The sequence below is a fragment of the Astyanax mexicanus genome, chromosome 17, assembly GCF_023375975.1.
Source record: "Astyanax mexicanus isolate ESR-SI-001 chromosome 17, AstMex3_surface, whole genome shotgun sequence".
Classification (NCBI taxonomy): domain Eukaryota; kingdom Metazoa; phylum Chordata; class Actinopteri; order Characiformes; family Acestrorhamphidae; genus Astyanax; species Astyanax mexicanus.
In genome coordinates this window covers 23,134,021-23,152,936 of record NC_064424.1, presented here as the reverse complement: position 1 = coordinate 23,152,936, position 18,916 = coordinate 23,134,021, and the positions used below count along the sequence as shown (strand labels likewise).

Below are 18,916 nucleotides of genomic sequence, written 5' to 3'. Positions count from 1 at the left end.
CAGCAAGCTTTTGACAGGCAGAATGTTTATCAGGTCAAAACTTATACACTATACAGTGAGTCCAAGAAGTATTTGATCCCTTGCTGATTTTCTTCGTTGGCCCACTAATAAAGACATGATCATTCTATACTTTTAATGGTAGATGTATTCTTACATGGAGAGACAGAATATTAAAAAGAAAATCCAGAAAATAAATCTAAGGAATATATATTAATTGATTTGTATTTCATGGAGTGAAATAAGTATTTGATCCCTTAGTATTCATTAGCAGTTCTGGCTTTTACAGACCAGTTAGACACTCCCAATCAACTTGTTACCTGACCTGAAGCCACCTGTTCTCACTAATCACTTGTGTGAAAAACACCTGTCCACAGAATCAGACAGATCACACAGATTTCAAGTCTCCAACATGGGTAAAACCAAAGAGCTGTCACAGGACCTCAGAGTCAGAATTGTTGACCTTCACAAAGCTGGAATGGGCTACAAAAAGATTAGTAAGGTGTTGGATGTGAAAGTAACAACTATTGGTGCAATTATCAGAAAGTTTAAAGAGTATAACATGACAATCAACAGACCTCGGCCCGGTGCTCCAAAGAAGATTTCGCCTCGTGGGGTGGCAATGATGCTGAGAACGGTCAGAAATTGTCCTGCAACTACTCGGCAGGAGTTAGCAAATGACCTGAAGGCAGCTGGGACCACAGTTTGCAAGGAAACAATTGGCAACACTTTGCGCAACAATGGATTCACATCCTGCAGTGCCCGAAAGGTACCCCTGCTGAAGAGAGCACATGTGGAGGCGCGCCTCAAGTATGCCAATGATCATTTGAAAGATGAACCAAGTTATTGGGAGAAGGTTTTGTGGTCAGACGAGACCAAAATTGAACTTTTTGGCCTCAACTCCACCCGCCATGTGTGGAGGAAGAAAAATGCTGCCTATGACCCCAAGAACACTGTGCCCACCGTCAAGCATGGAGGTGGAAGCATAATGTTTTGGGGGTGTTTCTCTGCCAAGGGTACAGGGCTACTTACCGCATCACTGGGAAGATGGATGGAGCCATGTACCGCACAATCCTGAGGGACAACCTCCTCCCGTCTGCCAGGGATCTGAAAATGGGCCGTGGTTGGGTCTTCCAACATGATAACGACCCTAAACATACAGCAAAGGCAACAAAGGATTGGCTCAAGAAAAATCACATTAAGGTCATGGAGTGGCCCAGCCAGTCGCCAGACCTCAATCCGATCGAAAATCTATGGAGGGAGCTGAAGGTCAGAGTTGCCAAGCGACAGCCCACCAACCTTCATGATTTAGAGAGGATCTGCAAAGAAGAGTGGGCCAAAATTCCCCCTGGTGTGTGTGCTAAACTTGTGGTTAACTACAACAAACGTCTCACCGCTGTGCTTGCAAACAAAGGCTTTGCCACTAAGTATTGAGTGTGTTTGGCAAGAGGGATCAAATACTTATTTTCCTCATTGAAATACAAATTAATTAAAATATATTCTTTAAAATTATATTCTGGATTTTTGTCTTGATATTCTGTCTCTCCATGTTAGAATATATCTACCATTAAAAGTGCAGAAGGATAGTGTCTTTATTAGTGGGCAAACAAAGAAAATCAGCAAGGGATCAAATACTTCTTGGACTCACTGTATATGGGTTATTTATATGCCCTTTTTATGCCTTGTGTTTTTTGAATTTAAGAACTGAAGTTGTTTCACCAAATGCCCACTAGAGTGCAGCAAGACACCACATAAAACCTGATGAACACTACAGCTCAATTTATCAATGCTTTTCAACTAGTTTACTCACACCACTCATCTAGCATTGTCATTTTGGTCTTTATGGTCACGCTGGTTACCCAGCTTGGTTATCCAGTTTGGTGATGACGGTCAACCAGCAACAGGTTTTAAGCCTAACTGGCCTCCAGGGGCCTCTTTGCCTGTGACGCTCGAACCCCGTAAATCGCCGCTTGCGGCTATATTTAGGGGTTCGAGCACGTAGTGCTAGAAACCCTATTGTAATTGTTCTGATTATTATTATTATTATTATTATTCTTATTCTTTTTCTGCCATAGAAGTGATTGGGCAGAAGAAACCGTAAGGCCTACAGGGCTGAGACTTGGTCATATGGTAGTACTTCTCACCGCTACTCAGATTCAAAAGATGAGCCCGATCGGCCTCAAGGGGGCGCTATGGCAAAGGTCAACGCGTTTGGCCTCGTAACTCCTACGCCCTGATAGCTAGAGCAAAAATTCTTGCATTATATGATTCCTTGGTTAATGGCAAATCAAAAAGGTCAATAGAACCACTAAGCTCCGCCCACTTAGATTTTTTGCTATTTAGCATAATATGCAAAACCTACTTTTGAGAACTTGTCCTAGGGTCATTGACCAATCCTGTCATATTTGGTGTCAAACAACTCAGCAGAGTCCCAACCTCAATAATTATCAAAAAAATTGAGAAATTTTTAAACAATATGGCCGCCATATGCAAATTAATCTTACCGTGGCACACCCAAATTTACTCTAACAGCTGTAACTTTTGAATGCTTAAAGCTACACTAATGCCACTTTACAACTTTGATGCCAACATGATTCTGAGGTAGCCCTTCAATCTGTGTAGACATACGCCCCCAGGGGGCGGAGCCAAAGCTAAAAATCAGTTTCTCAGGAACCGTACAAGCTATGAAGCTCTCCTTTGACATGTATCATCTATGGCCTATGTCCTAATGTTTTACAAAAGGAAAATTTGATATGCAAATTTTTGCGATCGTTATTAGCCAATCAGATTCCAGCAAGCTTTTGACATGCTAAACAATGACCAATCAGGACGATACTTATACCCTACATGTATCTCAGGGCCTTCTATCATCCATTAAAATATGGCGTTGATTGGCCTCAAGGGGGCGCTATAGCAGAAAATCAGTTATATCTAAAGGTACAAGTGCCCTAGGCTTGTTATTCTTTTTTAGTTCTATACTTTGCTGTAGCCTTTACAACTTTGTAATTACATATGTTTACCAAAAATGCAAAGATTTTCATCAGTGGCCAAAAGAGTAAAAATTGCTCTTTTCGAACTTGTCTTTAAGTCCTTAATCAATCAAAACAAATTTGGTCTTGATGCAATCTTGAGACCCTGTAGGTAAATAATTATCAAAAAAATCTTGACATTTTAACTATTTGAGGCCCATAAACCTTGATCAAACATGTACGTGAAAGCCTTTTCAGAGTTATTTGGCCAAAACTCTGTCAAAGTTTAAAACATGCCAAAACTGTTGAAGCTACTAATTAACAATGACATTTGAAGTACATGTGCCAAGTATGAGCCAAATAAGTCTTCAGTAGGCTCTACATTGAAAAAATAACTATTTTCAATTTATTCTATTTATCGCTATTTTCCAACCTAAATGGACAGAAGACAGGAACCTTTCACCCTATCAACACACAAATTTATACACATATATAGACTGATAATCTGATCTTGATTGCAAATTTTCAGCCAAATCAGACATGTTTTGCCTCTACAACGGCTGGAAAACTACAGCGATTTTGTAGGCCTCAAGCCTGTATTATCGCTTTTTTCAAACCTAAATGGACAGAAGTCAGGAACCTTTGACCCTATTGACACAGAAATTGACATACATATATAGACTGATATTGTGATCCTGATTGCAAATTTTGAGCCAAATCAGATATTTTTTGCCTCTAATATGGCCAAAGAGCAACAGCCATTTTGTAGGCCATAAGCCTGTATTATCGCTTTTTTCAAGCCTAAATGGACAGAAGTCAGGAACCTTTGACCCTATCAACACACAAATTTACAAACATATATATACAGACCACTTGATCATGAGTACCAATTTGGAGCCCAATCGGACTTTTCTTCTCTTTTTAATAAATAGAAACACACTGATAGGGAATGTTCTGTCTTACTTATAGAGTGATAGATTTCCAGCAGGTTATATGTGGTCTCTTGCTGCGCTCTGGTGGTCATTTGGTGAAACAGTTACAGTTGATTTATTCTAAATAAAAGCTCTGCTGAACTTATTTAATCTTGCTTGTCTTGCTTAATTGAACATCTGTATCCTTCTTGGTCATGCTGGTCAGCCACCTGGGTCATTCTTGTTTATGCTCCACCCAATTTTTTATTTTTTATTTGCATAATATGCAAAACCTACTTTTGAGAACTTGTCTTTGCCTCCTTGTCCAATCATGACATGTTTGGTGTCAAACAGTTCAGCAGAGCTTACTCCTCAATAATTATAAAAAAAATCTTTACATTTATAAACAATATGGCCGCCATATGCAAATGAGTTCTACCATGGTGCAGTAAAATGTCTTTAACACTTATAACTTTTGAATGCTTAACCTGACACTAATACCACTTCAGTCCTTTGATCATTACATGATTCTCAGATACCCTGTCAGTTTAAGTAGACATACACCCCCCCAGGGGGCGGGGCCAATGCTCGATAGCTGTTTCTCTAGAACCATACAAGCTATCAAGGTCATCCTAGCCAATTATCATCTATGGCCCATGCACTAATGGTACACCAAATGAAAATTTGATATGTACACTTTTGTGGTCACTATTAGCCAATCACATTCCAGCAAGCTTTTAACAGGCGGAATGTTAATCAGGTCAAAACTTATATACTATATACGGGTTATTTATATGCCCTTTTTATGCCTTGTGTTTTTTCAATTTAAGAACTGAATTTGTTTCACCAAATGCGCACTAGAGTGCAGTAAGACACCACATAAAACCTGATGAACACTACAGCTCAATTTATCAATGCTTTTCAACTAGTTTACTCACACCACTCATCTAGCATTGCCATTATGGTCTTTATGGTCACGCTGGTCACCCAGCTTGGTTATGCTGGCCATCCAGCTTGGTCATGCTGGCCATTCACATTGGTCATTATGGTCCTGCTGGTCATTCAGCTTTGTCCTCATAGTAATGGTGGTCTTCCAGCTTGGTCATACTGGCCAACCACCTTTGCCATGCTGGTCATCCAGTTTGGTCATTATGGTCTTCCAGCTTGGTCAATATGGTCAACAAGTTTGTCATCCAGATTAGTCATGCTGGTAATCTAGCTTGGTCTTCACGGTCATGCTGGTCATCCTCATCCAGTTTGGCGATGCCGGTCAACCGGCAACATGTTTTAAGCCTAACTGGCCTCCAGGGGCCTCTTTGTCTGTAACGCTCGAACCCCGTAAATCGCCGCTTGCGGCTATATTTATTATTATTATTATTATAGTTCTTATTCTTTTTCTGCCATAGAAGTGATTGGGCAGAAGAAACCGTAAGGCCTACAGGGCTGAGACTTGGTCATATGGTAGTACTTCTCACCGCTACTCAGATTCAAAAGATGAGCCCGATCGGCCTCAAGGGGGCGCTATGGCAAAGGTCAACGCGTTTGGCCTCGTAACTCCTACGCCCTGATAGCTAGAGCAAAAATTCTTGCATTATATGATTCCTTGGTTAATGGCAAATCAAAAAGGTCAATAGAACCACTAAGCTCCGCCCACTTAGATTTTTTGCTATTTAGCATAATATGCAAAACCTACTTTTGAGAACTTGTCCTAGGGTCATTGACCAATCCTGTCATATTTGGTGTCATACAACTCAGCAGAGTCCCAACCTCAATAATTATCGAAAAAATTGAGAATTTTTTAAACAATATGGCCGCCATATGCAAATTAATCTTACCGTGGCACACCCAAATTTACTCTAACAGCTGTAACTTTTGAATGCTTAAACCTACACTAATGCCACTTTACAACTTTGATGCCAACATGATTCTGAGGTAGCCCATCAATCTGTGTAGACATACGCCCCCAGGGGGCGGAGCCAAAGCTAAAAATCTGTTTCTCAGGAACCGTACAAGCTATGAAGCTCTCCTTTGGCATGTATCATCTATGGCCTATGTCCTAATGTTTTACAGAAGGAAAATTTGATATGCAAATTTTTGCGATCGTTATTAGCCAATCAGATTCCAGCAAGCTTTTGACAGGCTAAACAATGACCAATCAGGACGATACTTATACCCTACATGTATCTCAGGGCCTTCTATCATCCATTAAAATATGGCGTTGATTGGCCTCAAGGGGGCGCTATAGCAGAAAATCAGTTATATCTAAAGGTACAAGTGGCCTAGGCTTGTTATTCTTTTTTAGTTGTATACTTTGCTGTAGCCTTTACAACTTTGTAATTACATATGTTTACCAAAAATGCAAAGATTTTCATCAGTGGCCAAAAGAGTAAAAATTGCTCTTTTCGAACTTGTCTTTAAGTCCTTAATCAATCAAAACAAATTTGGTCTTGATGCAATCTTGAGACCCTGTAGGTAAATAATTATCAAAAAAATCTTGACATTTTAACTATTTGAGGCCCATAAACCTTGATCAAACATGTACGTGAAAGCCTTTTCAGAGTTATTTGGCCAAAACTCTGTCAAAGTTTAAAACATGCCAAAACTGTTGAAGCTACTAATTAACAATGAAATTTGAAGTACATGTGCCAAGTATGAGCCAAATAAGTCTTCAGTAGGCTCTACAGTGACAAAATAACTATTTTCAATTTATTCTATTTATCGCTATTTTCCAACCTAAATGGACAGAAGACAGGAACCTTTCACCCTATCAACACACAAATTTATACACATATATAGACTGATAATCTGATCTTGATTGCAAATTTTCAGCCAAATCGGACATGTTTTGCCTCTACAACGGCTGGAAAACTACAGCGATTTTGTAGGCCTCAAGCCTGTATTATCGCTTTTTTCAAATCTAAATGGACAGAAGTCAGGAACCTTTGACCCTATTGACACAGAAATTGACATACATATATAGACTGATATTGTGATCCTGATTGCAAATTTTGAGCCAAATCAGATATTTTTTGCCTCTAATATGGCCAAAGAGCAACAGCCATTTTGTAGGCCATAAGCCTGTATTATCACTTTTTTCAAACCTAAATGGTCAGAAGTCAGGAACCTTTGACCCTATCAACACACAAATTTACATACATGTATATACACACCACTTGATCATGAGTACCAATTTGGAGCCCAATCGGACTTTTCTTCTCTTTTTAATAAATAGAAACACACTGATAGGGAACGTTCTGTCTTTCTGATAGAGTGATAGATTTCCAGCAGGTTATATGTGGTCTCTTGCTGCGCTCTGGTGGTCATTTGGTGAAACAGCTACAGGTGAATTATTCTAAATTAAAGCTCTGCTGAACTTATTCAATCTTGCTTGTCTTGCTTAATTGAACATATTTATCCTTCTTGTTCATGCTGGTCAGTCGCCTGGGTCATTCTTGTTTATGCTCCACCCACTTAATTTTTTTTTATAAATTTGCATAATATGCAAAACCTACTTTTGAGATCTTGTCCTTGGATCCTTAACCAATCATGACATGTTTGGTGTCAAACAGTTCAGCAGAGCTTACTCCTCAATAATTATTAAAAAAATCTTTACATTTATAAACAATATGGCCGCCATATGCAAATGAGTTCTACCATGGTGCAGTAAAATGTCTTTAACACTTATAACTTTTGAATGCTTAACCTGACACTAATACCACTTCAGTCCTTTGATCATTACATGATTCTCAGATACCCTGTCAGTTCAAGTAGACATACACCCCCCAGGGGGCGGGGCCAATGCTCAATAGCTGTTTCTCTAGAACCATACAAGCTATCAAGGTCATCCTAGCCAATTATCATCTATGGCCCATGCACTAATGGTACACCAAATGAAAATTTGATATGGACACTTTTGTGGTCACTATTAGCCAATCACATTCCAGCAAGCTTTTAACAGGCGGAATGTTAATCAGGTCAAAACTTATATACTATATACGGGTTATTTATATGCCCTTTTTATGCCTTGTGTTTTTTCAATTTAAGAACTGAATTTGTTTCACCAAATGCGCACTAGAGTGCAGTAAGACACCACATAAAACCTGATGAACACTACAGCTCAATTTATCTATGCTTTTCAACTAGTTTACTCACACCACTCATCTAGCATTGCCATTATGGTCTTTATGGTCACACTGGTCACCCAGCTTGGTTATGCTGGCCATCCAGCTTGGTCATGCTGGCCATTCACATTGGTCATTATGGTCCTGCTGGTCATTCAGCTTTGTCCTCATAGTAATGGTGGTCTTCCAGCTTGGTCATACTGGCCAACCACCTTTGCCATGCTGGTCATCCAGTTTGGTCATTATGGTCTTCCAGCTTGGTCAATATGGTCAACAAGTTTGTCATCCAGATTAGTCATGCTGGTAATCTAGCTTGGTCTTCACGGTCATGCTGGTCATCCTCATCCAGTTTGGCGATGCCGGTCAACCGGCAACATGTTTTAAGCCTAACTGGCCTCCAGGGGTCTCTTTGCCTGTAACGCTCGAACCCCGTAAATCGCCGCTTGCGGCTATATTTATTATTATTATTATTATTATTATTATTAGGGGTTCGAGCACGTAGTGCTAGAAACCCTATTGTAATTGTTCTGATTATTATTATTATTATTATTAGGGGTTCGAGCACGTAGTGCTAGAAACCCTATTGTAATTGTTCTGATTATTTAGGGGTTCGAGCACGTAGTGCTAGAAACCCTATTGTAATTGTTCTGATTATTATTATTATTATTATTATTATTATTATTATTATTATTATTATTAGGGGTTCGAGCACGTAGTGCTAGAAACCCTATTGTAATTGTTCTGATTATTATTAGGGGTTCGAGCACGTAGTGCTAGAAACCCTATTGTAATTGTTCTGATTATTAGGGGTTCGAGCACGTAGTGCTAGAAACCCTATTGTAATTGTTCTGATTATTATTATTATAGTTCTTATTCTTTTTCTGCCATAGAAGTGATTGGGCAGAAGAAACCGTAAGGCCTACAGGGCTGAGACTTGGTCATATGGTAGTACTTCTCACCGCTACTCAGATTCAAAAGATGAGCCCGATCGGCCTCAAGGGGGCGCTATGGCGAAGGTCAACGCGTTTGGCCTCGTAACTCCTACGCCCTGATAGCTAGAGCAAAAATTCTTGCATTATATGATTCCTTGGTTAATGGCAAATCAAAAAGGTCAATAGAACCACTAAGCTCCGCCCACTTAGATTTTTTGCTATTTAGCATAATATGCAAAACCTACTTTTGAGAACTTGTCCTAGGGTCATTGACCAATCCTATCATATTTGGTGTCAAACAACTCAGCAGAGTCCCAACCTCAATAATTATCGAAAAAATTGTGAAATTTGTAAACAGTATGGCCGCCATATGCAAATTAATCTTACCGTGGCACACCCAAATTTACTCTAACAGCTGTAACTTTTGAATGCTTAAACCTACACTAATGCCACTTTACAACTTTGATGCCAACATGATTCTGAGGTAGCCCGTCAATCTGTGTAGACATACGCCCACAGGGGGCGGAGCCAAAGCTAAAAATCTGTTTCTCAGGAACCGTACAAGCTATGAAGCTCTCCTTTGGCATGTATCATCTATGGCCTATGTCCTAATGTTTTACAAAAGGAAAATTTGATATGCAAATTTTTGCGATCGTTATTAGCCAATCAGATTCCAGCAAGCTTTTGACATGCTAAACAATGACCAATCCGGACGATACTTATACCCTACATGTATCTCAGGGCCTTCTATCATCCATTAAAATATGGCGTTGATTGGCCTCAAGGGGGCGCTATAGCAGAAAATCAGTTATATCTAAAGGTACAAGTGGCCTAGGCTTGTTATTCTTTTTTATTTGTATACTTTGCTGTAGCCTTTACAACTTTGTAATTACATGTGTTTACCAAAAATGCAAAGATTTTCATCAGTGGCCAAAAGAGTAAAAATGGCTCTTTTCGAACTTGTCTTTAAGTTCTTAATCAATCAAAACAAATTTGGTCTTGATGCAATCTTGAGACCCTGTATGTAAATAATTATCAAAAAAATCTTGACATTTTAACTATTTGAGGCCCATACACCTTCATCAAACATGTACGTGAAAGCCTTTTCAGAGTTATTTGGCCAAAACTCTGTCAAAGTTTAAAACATGCCAAAACTGTTGAAGCTACTAATTAACAATGACATTTGAAGCACATTTGCCAAGTATGAGCCAAATAAGTCTTCAGTAGGCTCTACAGTGATAAAATAACTATTTTCAATTTATTCTATTTATCGCTATTTTCCAACCTAAATGGACAGAAGACAGGAACCTTTCACCCTATCAACACACAAATTTATACACATATATAGACTGATAATGTGATCTTGATTGCAAATTTTCAGCCAAATCGGACATGTTTTGCCTCTACAACGGCTGGAAAACTACAGCGATTTTGTAGGCCTCAAGCCTGTATTATCGCTTTTTTCAAATCTAAATGGACAGAAGTCAGGAACCTTTGACCCTATTGACACAGAAATTGACATACATATATAGACTGATATTGTGATCCTGATTGCAAATTTTGAGCCAAATCAGATATTTTTTGCCTCTAATATGGCCAAAGAGCAACAGCCATTTTGTAGGCCATAAGCCTGTATTATCACATTTTTCAAACCTAAATGGTCAGAAGTCAGGAACCTTTGACCCTATCAACACACAAATTTACATACATATATATACAGACCACTTGATCATGAGTACCAATTTGGAGCCCAATCGGACTTTTCTTCTCTTTTTAATAAATAGAAACACACTGATAGGGAATGTTCTGTCTTACTTATAGAGTGATAGATTTCCAGCAGGTTATATGTGGTCTCTTGCTGCGCTCTGGTGGTCATTTGGTGAAACAGCTACAGGTGAATTATTCTAAATTAAAGCTCTGCTGAACTTATTCAATCTTGCTTGTCTTGCTTAATTGAAGATCTTTATCCTTCTTGGTCATGCTAGTCAGCCACCTGGGTCATTCTTGTTTATGCTCCACCCACTTAATTTTTTTTTATTTGCATAATATGCAAAACTTACTCTTGAGATCTTGTCCTTGGCTCCTTGACCAATCATGACATGTTTGGAGTCAAACAGTTCAGCAGAGCTTACTCCTCAATAATTATTTAAAAAATCTTTACATTTATAAACAATATGGCCGCCATATGCAAATGAGTTCTACCATGGTGCAGTAAAATCTCTTTAACACTTATAACTTTTGAATGCTTAACCTGACACTAATACCACTTCAGTCCTTTGATCATTACATGATTCTCAGATACCCTGTCAGTTTAAGTAGACATACACCCCCCCAGGGGGCGGGGCCAATGCTCGATAGCTGTTTCTCTAGAACCATACAAGCTATCAAGGTCATCCTAGCCAATTATCATCTATGGCCCATGCACTAATGGTACACCAAATGAAAATTTGATATGGACACTTTTGTGGTCACTATTAGCCAATCACATTCCAGCAAGCTTTTAACAGGCGGAATGTTAATCAGGTCAAAACTTATATACTATATACGGGTTATTTATATGCCCTTTTTATGCCTTGTGTTTTTTCAATTTAAGAACTGAATTTGTTTCACCAAATGCGCACTAGAGTGCAGTAAGACACCACATAAAACCTGATGAACACTACAGCTCAATTTATCAATGCTTTTCAACTAGTTTACTCACACCACTCATCTAGCATTGCCATTATGGTCTTTATGGTCACGCTGGTCACCCAGCTTGGTTATGCTGTCCATCCAGCTTGGTCATGCTGGCCATTCACATTGGTCATTATGGTCCTGCTGGTCATTCAGCTTTGTCCTCATAGTAATGGTGGTCTTCCAGCTTGGTCATACTGGCCAACCACCTTTGCCATGCTGGTCATCCAGTTTGGTCATTATGGTCTTCCAGCTTGGTCAATATGGTCAACAAGTTTGTCATCCAGATTAGTCATGCTGGTAATCTAGCTTGGTCTTCACGGTCATGCAGGTCATCCTCATCCAGTTTGGCGATGCCGGTCAACCGGCAACATGTTTTAAGCCTAACTGGCCTCCAGGGGTCTCTTTGCCTGTAACGCTCGAACCCCGTAAATCGCCGCTTGCGGCTATATTTATTAGGGGTTCGAGCACGTAGTGCTAGAAACCCTATTGTAATTGTTCTGATTATTATTATTATTATTATTATTATTATTATTCTTATTCTTTTTCTGCCATAGAAGTGATTGGGCAGAAGAAACCGTAAGGCCTACAGGGCTGAGACTTGGTCATATGGTAGTACTTCTCACCGCTACTCAGATTCAAAAGATGAGCCCGATCGGCCTCAAGGGGGCGCTATGGCAAAGGTCAACGCGTTTGGCCTCGTAACTCCTACGCCCTGATAGCTAGAGCAAAAATTCTTGCATTATATGATTCCTTGGTTAATGGCAAATCAAAAAGGTCAATAGAACCACTAAGCTCCGCCCACTTAGATTTTTTGCTATTTAGCATAATATGCAAAACCTACTTTTGAGAACTTGTCCTAGGGTCATTGACCAATCCTGTCATATTTGGTGTCAAACAACTCAGCAGAGTCCCAAGCTCAATAATTATCGAAAAAATTGAGAATTTTTTAAACAATATGGCCGCCATATGCAAATTAATCTTACCGTGGCACACCCAAATTTACTCTAACAGCTGTAACTTTTGAATGCTTAAACCTACACTAATGCCACTTTACAACTTTGATGCCAACATGATTCTGAGGTAGCCCGTCAATCTGTGTAGACATACGCCCCCAGGGGGCGGAGCCAAAGCTGAAAATCTGTTTCTCAGGAACCGTACAAGCTATGAAGCTCTCCTGTGGCATGTATCATCTATGGCCTTTGTCCTAATGTTTTACAGAAGGAAAATTTGATATGCAAATTTTTGCAATCGTTATTAGCCAATCAGATTCCAGCAAGCTTTTGCCAGGCTAAACAATGACCAATCAGGACGATACTTATACCCTACATGTATCTCAGGGCCTTCTATCATCCATTAAAATATGGCGTTGATTGGCCTCAAGGGGGCGCTATAGCAGAAAATCAGTTATATCTAAAGGTACAAGTGGCCTAGGCTTGTTATTCTTTTTTAGTTGTATACTTTGCTGTAGCCTTTACAACTTTGTAATTACATGTGTTTACCAAAAATGCAAAGATTTTCATCAGTGGCCAAAAGAGTAAAAATTGCTCTTTTCGAACTTGTCTTTAAGTCCTTAATCAATCAAAACAAATTTGGTCTTGATGCAATCTTGAGACCCTGTAGGTAAATAATTATCAAAAAAATCTTGACATTTTAACTATTTGAGGCCCATAAACCTTGATCAAACATGTACGTGAAAGCCTTTTCAGAGTTATTTGGCCAAAACTCTGTCAAAGTTTAAAACATGCCAAAACTGTTGAAGCTACTAATTAACAATGACATTTGAAGTACATGTGCCAAGTATGAGCCAAATAAGTCTTCAGTAGGCTCTACAGTGAAAAAATAACTATTTTCAATTTATTCTATTTATCGCTATTTTCCAACCTAAATGGACAGAAGACAGGAACCTTTCACCCTATCAACACACACATTTATACACATATATAGACTGATAATCTGATCTTGATTGCAAATTTTCAGCCAAATCGGACATGTTTTGCCTCTACAACGGCTGGAAAACTACAGCGATTTTGTAGGCCTCAAGCCTGTATTATCGCTTTTTTCAAACCTAAATGGACAGAAGTCAGGAACCTTTGACCCTATTGACACAGAAATTGACATACATATATAGACTGATATTGTGATCTTGATTGCAAATTTTGAGCCAAATCAGATATTTTTTGCCTCTAATATGGCCAAAGAGCAACAGCCATTTTGTAGGCCATAAGCCTGTATTATCGCTTTTTTCAAGCCTAAATGGACAGAAGTCAGGAACCTTTGACCCTATCAACACACAAATTTACACACATATATATACAGACGACTTGATCATGAGAACCAATTTTGAGCCCAATCGGACTTTTCCTCTCTTTGTAATAAATAGAAACACACTGATAGGGAATGTTCTGTCTTACTTATAGAGTGATAGATTTCCAGCAGGTTATATGTGGTCTCTTGCTGCGCTCTGGTGGTCATTTGGTGAAACAGCTACAGGTGAATTATTCTAAATTAAAGCTCTGCTGAACTTATTTAATCTTGCTTGTCTTGCTTAATTGAACATATTTATCCTTCTTGGTCATGCTACTCAGCCACCTGGGTCATTCTTGTTTATGCTCCACCCACTTAATTTTTTTTTTAATTTGCATAATATGCAAAACCTACTTTTGAGATCTTGTCCTTGGATCCTTGACCAATCATGACATGTTTGGTGTCAAACAGTTCAGCAGAGCTTACTCCTCAATAATTATTAAAAAAATCTTTACATTTATAAACAATATGGCCGCCATATGCAAATGAGTTCTACCATGGTGCAGTAAAATGTCTTTAACACTTATAACTTTTGAATGCTTAACCTAACACTAATACCACTTCAGTCCTTTGATCATTACATGATTCTCAGATACCCTGTCAGTTTAAGTAGACATACACCCCCCCAGGGGGCGGGGCCAATGCTCGATAGCTGTTTCTCTAGAACCATACAAGCTATCAAGGTCATCCTAGCCAATTATCATCTATGGCCCATGCACTAATGGTACACCAAATGAAAATTTGATATGGACACTTTTGTGGTCACTATTAGCCAATCACATTCCAGCAAGCTTTTAACAGGCGGAATGTTAATCAGGTCAAAACTTATATACTATATACGGGTTATTTATATGCCCTTTTTATGCCTTGTGTTTTTTCAATTTAAGAATTTGTTTCACCAAATGCGCACTAGAGTGCAGTAAGACACCACATAAAACCTGATGAACACTACAGCTCAATTTATCAATGCTTTTCAACTAGTTTACTCACACCACTCATCTAGCATTGCCATTATGGTCTTTATGGTCACGCTGGTCACCCAGCTTGGTTATGCTGGCCATCCAGCTTGGTCATGCTGGCCATTCACATTGGTCATTATGGTCCTGCTGGTCATTCAGCTTTGTCCTCATAGTAATGGTGGTCTTCCAGCTTGGTCATACTGGCCAACCACCTTTGCCATGCTGGTCATCCAGTTTGGTCATTATGGTCTTCCAGCTTGGTCAATATGGTCAACAAGTTTGTCATCCAGATTAGTCATGCTGGTAATCTAGCTTGGTCTTCACGGTCATGCTGGTCATCCTCATCCAGTTTGGCGATGCCGGTCAACCGGCAAAATGTGTTAAGCCTAACTGGCCTCCAGGGGTCTCTTTGCCTGTAACGCTCGAACCCCGTAAATCGCCGCTTGCGGCTATATTTATTATTATTCTTATTCTTTTTCTGCCATAGAAGTGATCGGGCAGAAGAAACCGTAAGGCCTACAGGGCTGAGACTTGGTCATATGGTAGTACTTCTCACCGCTACTCAGATTCAAAAGATGAGCCCGATCGGCCTCAAGGGGGCGCTATGGCGAAGGTCAACGCGTTAGGCCTCGTAACTGCCACGCCCTGATAGCTAGAGCAAAAATTCTTGCATTATATGATTCCTTGGTTAATGGCAAATCAAAAAGGTCAATAGAACCACTAAGCTCCGCCCACTTAGATTTTTTGCTATTTAGCATAATATGCAAAACCTACTTTTGAGAACTTGTCCTAGGGTCATTGACCAATCCTGTCATATTTGGTGTCAAACAACTCAGCAGAGTCCCAACCTCAATAATTATCAAAAAAATTGTGAAATTTGTAAACAATATGGCCGCCATATGCAAATTAATCTTACCGTGGCACACCCAAATTTACTCTAACAGCTGTAACTTTTGAATGCTTAAACCTACACTAATGCCACTTTACAACTTTGATGCCAACATGATTCTGAGGTAGCCCGTCAATCTGTGTAGACATACGCCCCCAGGGGGCGGAGCCAAAGCTAAAAATCTGTTTCTCAGGAACCGTACAAGCTATGAAGCTCTCCTTTGGCATGTATCATCTATGGCCTATGTCCTAATGTTTTACAGAAGGAAAATTTGATATGCAAATTTTTGCGATCGTTATTAGCCAATCAGTTTCCAGCAAGCTTTTGACATGCTAAACAATGACCAATCAGGACGATACTTATACCCTACATGTATCTCAGGGCCTTCTATCATCCATTAAAATATGGCGTTGATTGGCCTCAAGGGGGCGCTATAGCAGAAAATCAGTTATATCTAAAGGTACAAGTGGCCTAGGCTTGTTATTCTTTTTTAGTTGTATACTTTGCTGTAGCCTTTACAACTTTGTAATTACATGTATTTACCAAAAATGGAAAGATTTTCATCAGTGGCCAAAAGAGTAAAAATTGCTCTTTTCGAACTTGTCTTTAAGTCCTTAATCAATCAAAACAAATTTGGTCTTGATGCAATCTTGAGACCCTGTAGGTAAATAATTATCAAAAAAATCTTGACATTTTAAGTATTTGAGGCCCATAAACCTTGATCAAACATGTACATGAAAGCCTTTTCAGAGTTATTTGGCCAAAACTCTGTCAAAGTTTAAAACATGCCAAAACTGTTGAAGCTACTAATTAACAATGACATTTGAAGCACATTTGCCAAGTATGAGCCAAATAAGTCTTCAGTAGGCTCTACAGTGAAAAAATAACTATTTTCAATTTATTCTATTTATCGCTATTTTCCAACCTAAATGGACAGAAGACAGGAACCTTTCACCCTATCAACACACAAATTTATACACATATATAGACTGATAATCTGATCTTGATTGCAAATTTTCAGCCAAATCGGACATGTTTTGCCTCTACAACGGCTGGAAAACTACAGCGATTTTGTAGGCCTCAAGCCTGTATTATCGCTTTTTTCAAACCTAAATGGACATAAGTCAGGAACCTTTGACACTATCGACACAGAAATTGACATACATATATAGACTGATATTGTGATCTTGATTGCAAATTTTGAGCCAAAACAGATATTTTTTGCCTCTAATATGGCCAAAGAGCAACAGCCATTTTGTAGGCCATAAGCCTGTATTATCGCTTTTTTCAAACCTAAATGGACAGAAGTCAGGAACCTTTGACCCTATCAACACACAAATTTACACACATATATATGCAGACCACTTAATCATGAGTACCAATTTGGAGCCCAATCGGACTTTTCTTCTCTTTTTAATAAATAGAAACACACTGATAGGGAATGTTCTGTCTTACTTATAGAGTGATAGATTTCCAGCAGGTTATATGTGGTCTCTTGCTGCGCTCTGGTGGTCATTTGGTGAAACAGCTACATTTGAATTATTCTAAATTAAAGCTCTGCTGAACTTATTTAATCATTTTTGTCTTGCTTAATTGAACATATTTATCCTTCTTGGTCATGCTAGTCAGCCACCTGGGTCATTCTTATTTATGCTCCACCCACTTAATTTTTTTTTAATTTGCATAATATGCAAAACCTACTTTTGAGATCTTGTCTTTGCCTCCTTGACCAATCATGACATGTTTGGTGTCAAACAGTTCAGCAGAGCTTACTCCTCAATAATTATAAAAAAAAATCTTTACATTTATAAACAATATGGCCGCCATATGCAAATTAGTTTTACCATGGTGCAGTGAAATGACTTTAACACTTATAACTTTTGAATGCTTAACCTGACACTAATACCACTTCAGTCCTTTGATCATTACATGATTCTCAGATACCCTGTGAGTTTAAGTAGACATACACACCCCCAGGGGGCGGGGCCAATGCTCGATAGCTGTTTCTCTAGAACCATACAAGCTATCAAGGTCGTCCTTGCCAATTATCATCTATGGCCCATGCACTAATGGTACACCAAATGAAAATTTGATATGGACACTTTTGTGGTCACTATTATCCAATCACATTCCAGCAAGCTTTTAACAGGCGGAATGTTAATCAGGTCAAAACTTATATACTATATACGGGTTATTTATATGCCCTTTTTATGCCTTGTGTTTTTTCAATTTAAGAACTGAATTTGTTTCACCAAATGCGCACTAGAGTGCAGTAAGACACCACATAAAACCTGATGAACACTACAGCTCAATTTATCAATGCTTTTCAACTAGTTTACTCACACCACTCATCTAGCATTGCCATTATGGTCTTTATGGTCACGCTGGTCACCCAGCTTGGTTATGCTGGCCATCCAGCTTGGTCATGCTGGCCATTCACATTGGTCATTATGGTCCTGCTGGTCATTCAGCTTTGTCCTCATAGTAATGGTGGTCTTCCAGCTTGGTCATACTGGCCAACCACCTTTGCCATGCTGGTCATCCAGTTTGGTCATTACGGTCTTCCAGCTTGGTCAATATGGTCAACAAGTTTGTCATCCAGATTAGTCATGCTGGTAATCTAGCTTGGTCTTCACGGTCATGCTGGTCATCCTCATCCAGTTTGGCGATGCCGGTCAACCGGCAACATGTTTTAAGCCTAACTGGCCTCCAGGGGTCTCTTTGCCTGTAACGCTCGAACCCCGTAAATCGCCGCTTGCGGCTATATTATTAGGGGTTCGAGCACGTAGTGCTAGAAACCCTATTGTAATTGTTCTGATTATTATTATTATTATTATTATTATTATTATTATTATTAGGGGTTCGAGCACGTAGTGCTAGAAACCCTATTGTAATTGTTCTGATTATTATTATTAGGGGTTCGAGCACGTAGTGCTAGAAACCCTATTGTAATTGTTCTGATTATTATTATTATTATTATTATTATTATTATTATTCTTATTCTTTTTCTGCCATAGAAGTGATCGGGCAGAAGAAACCGTAAGGCCTACAGGGCTGAGACTTGGTCATATGGTAGTACTTCTCACCGCTACTCAGATTCAAAAGATGAGCCAAATCGGCCTCAAGGGGGCGCTATGGCGAAGGTCAACGCGTTAGGC

The 18,916-nt window shown here is 39.2% G+C and overlaps 1 protein-coding gene across 1 annotated transcript in view; it reads left to right on the top strand.

The window, feature by feature from the left end:
• The window catches only part of LOC125782470 (NACHT, LRR and PYD domains-containing protein 2-like), a 95,383-nt gene that overhangs the window by 23,967 nt on the left and 52,500 nt on the right, over positions 1 to 18,916 (top strand). The window lies entirely within an intron of this gene.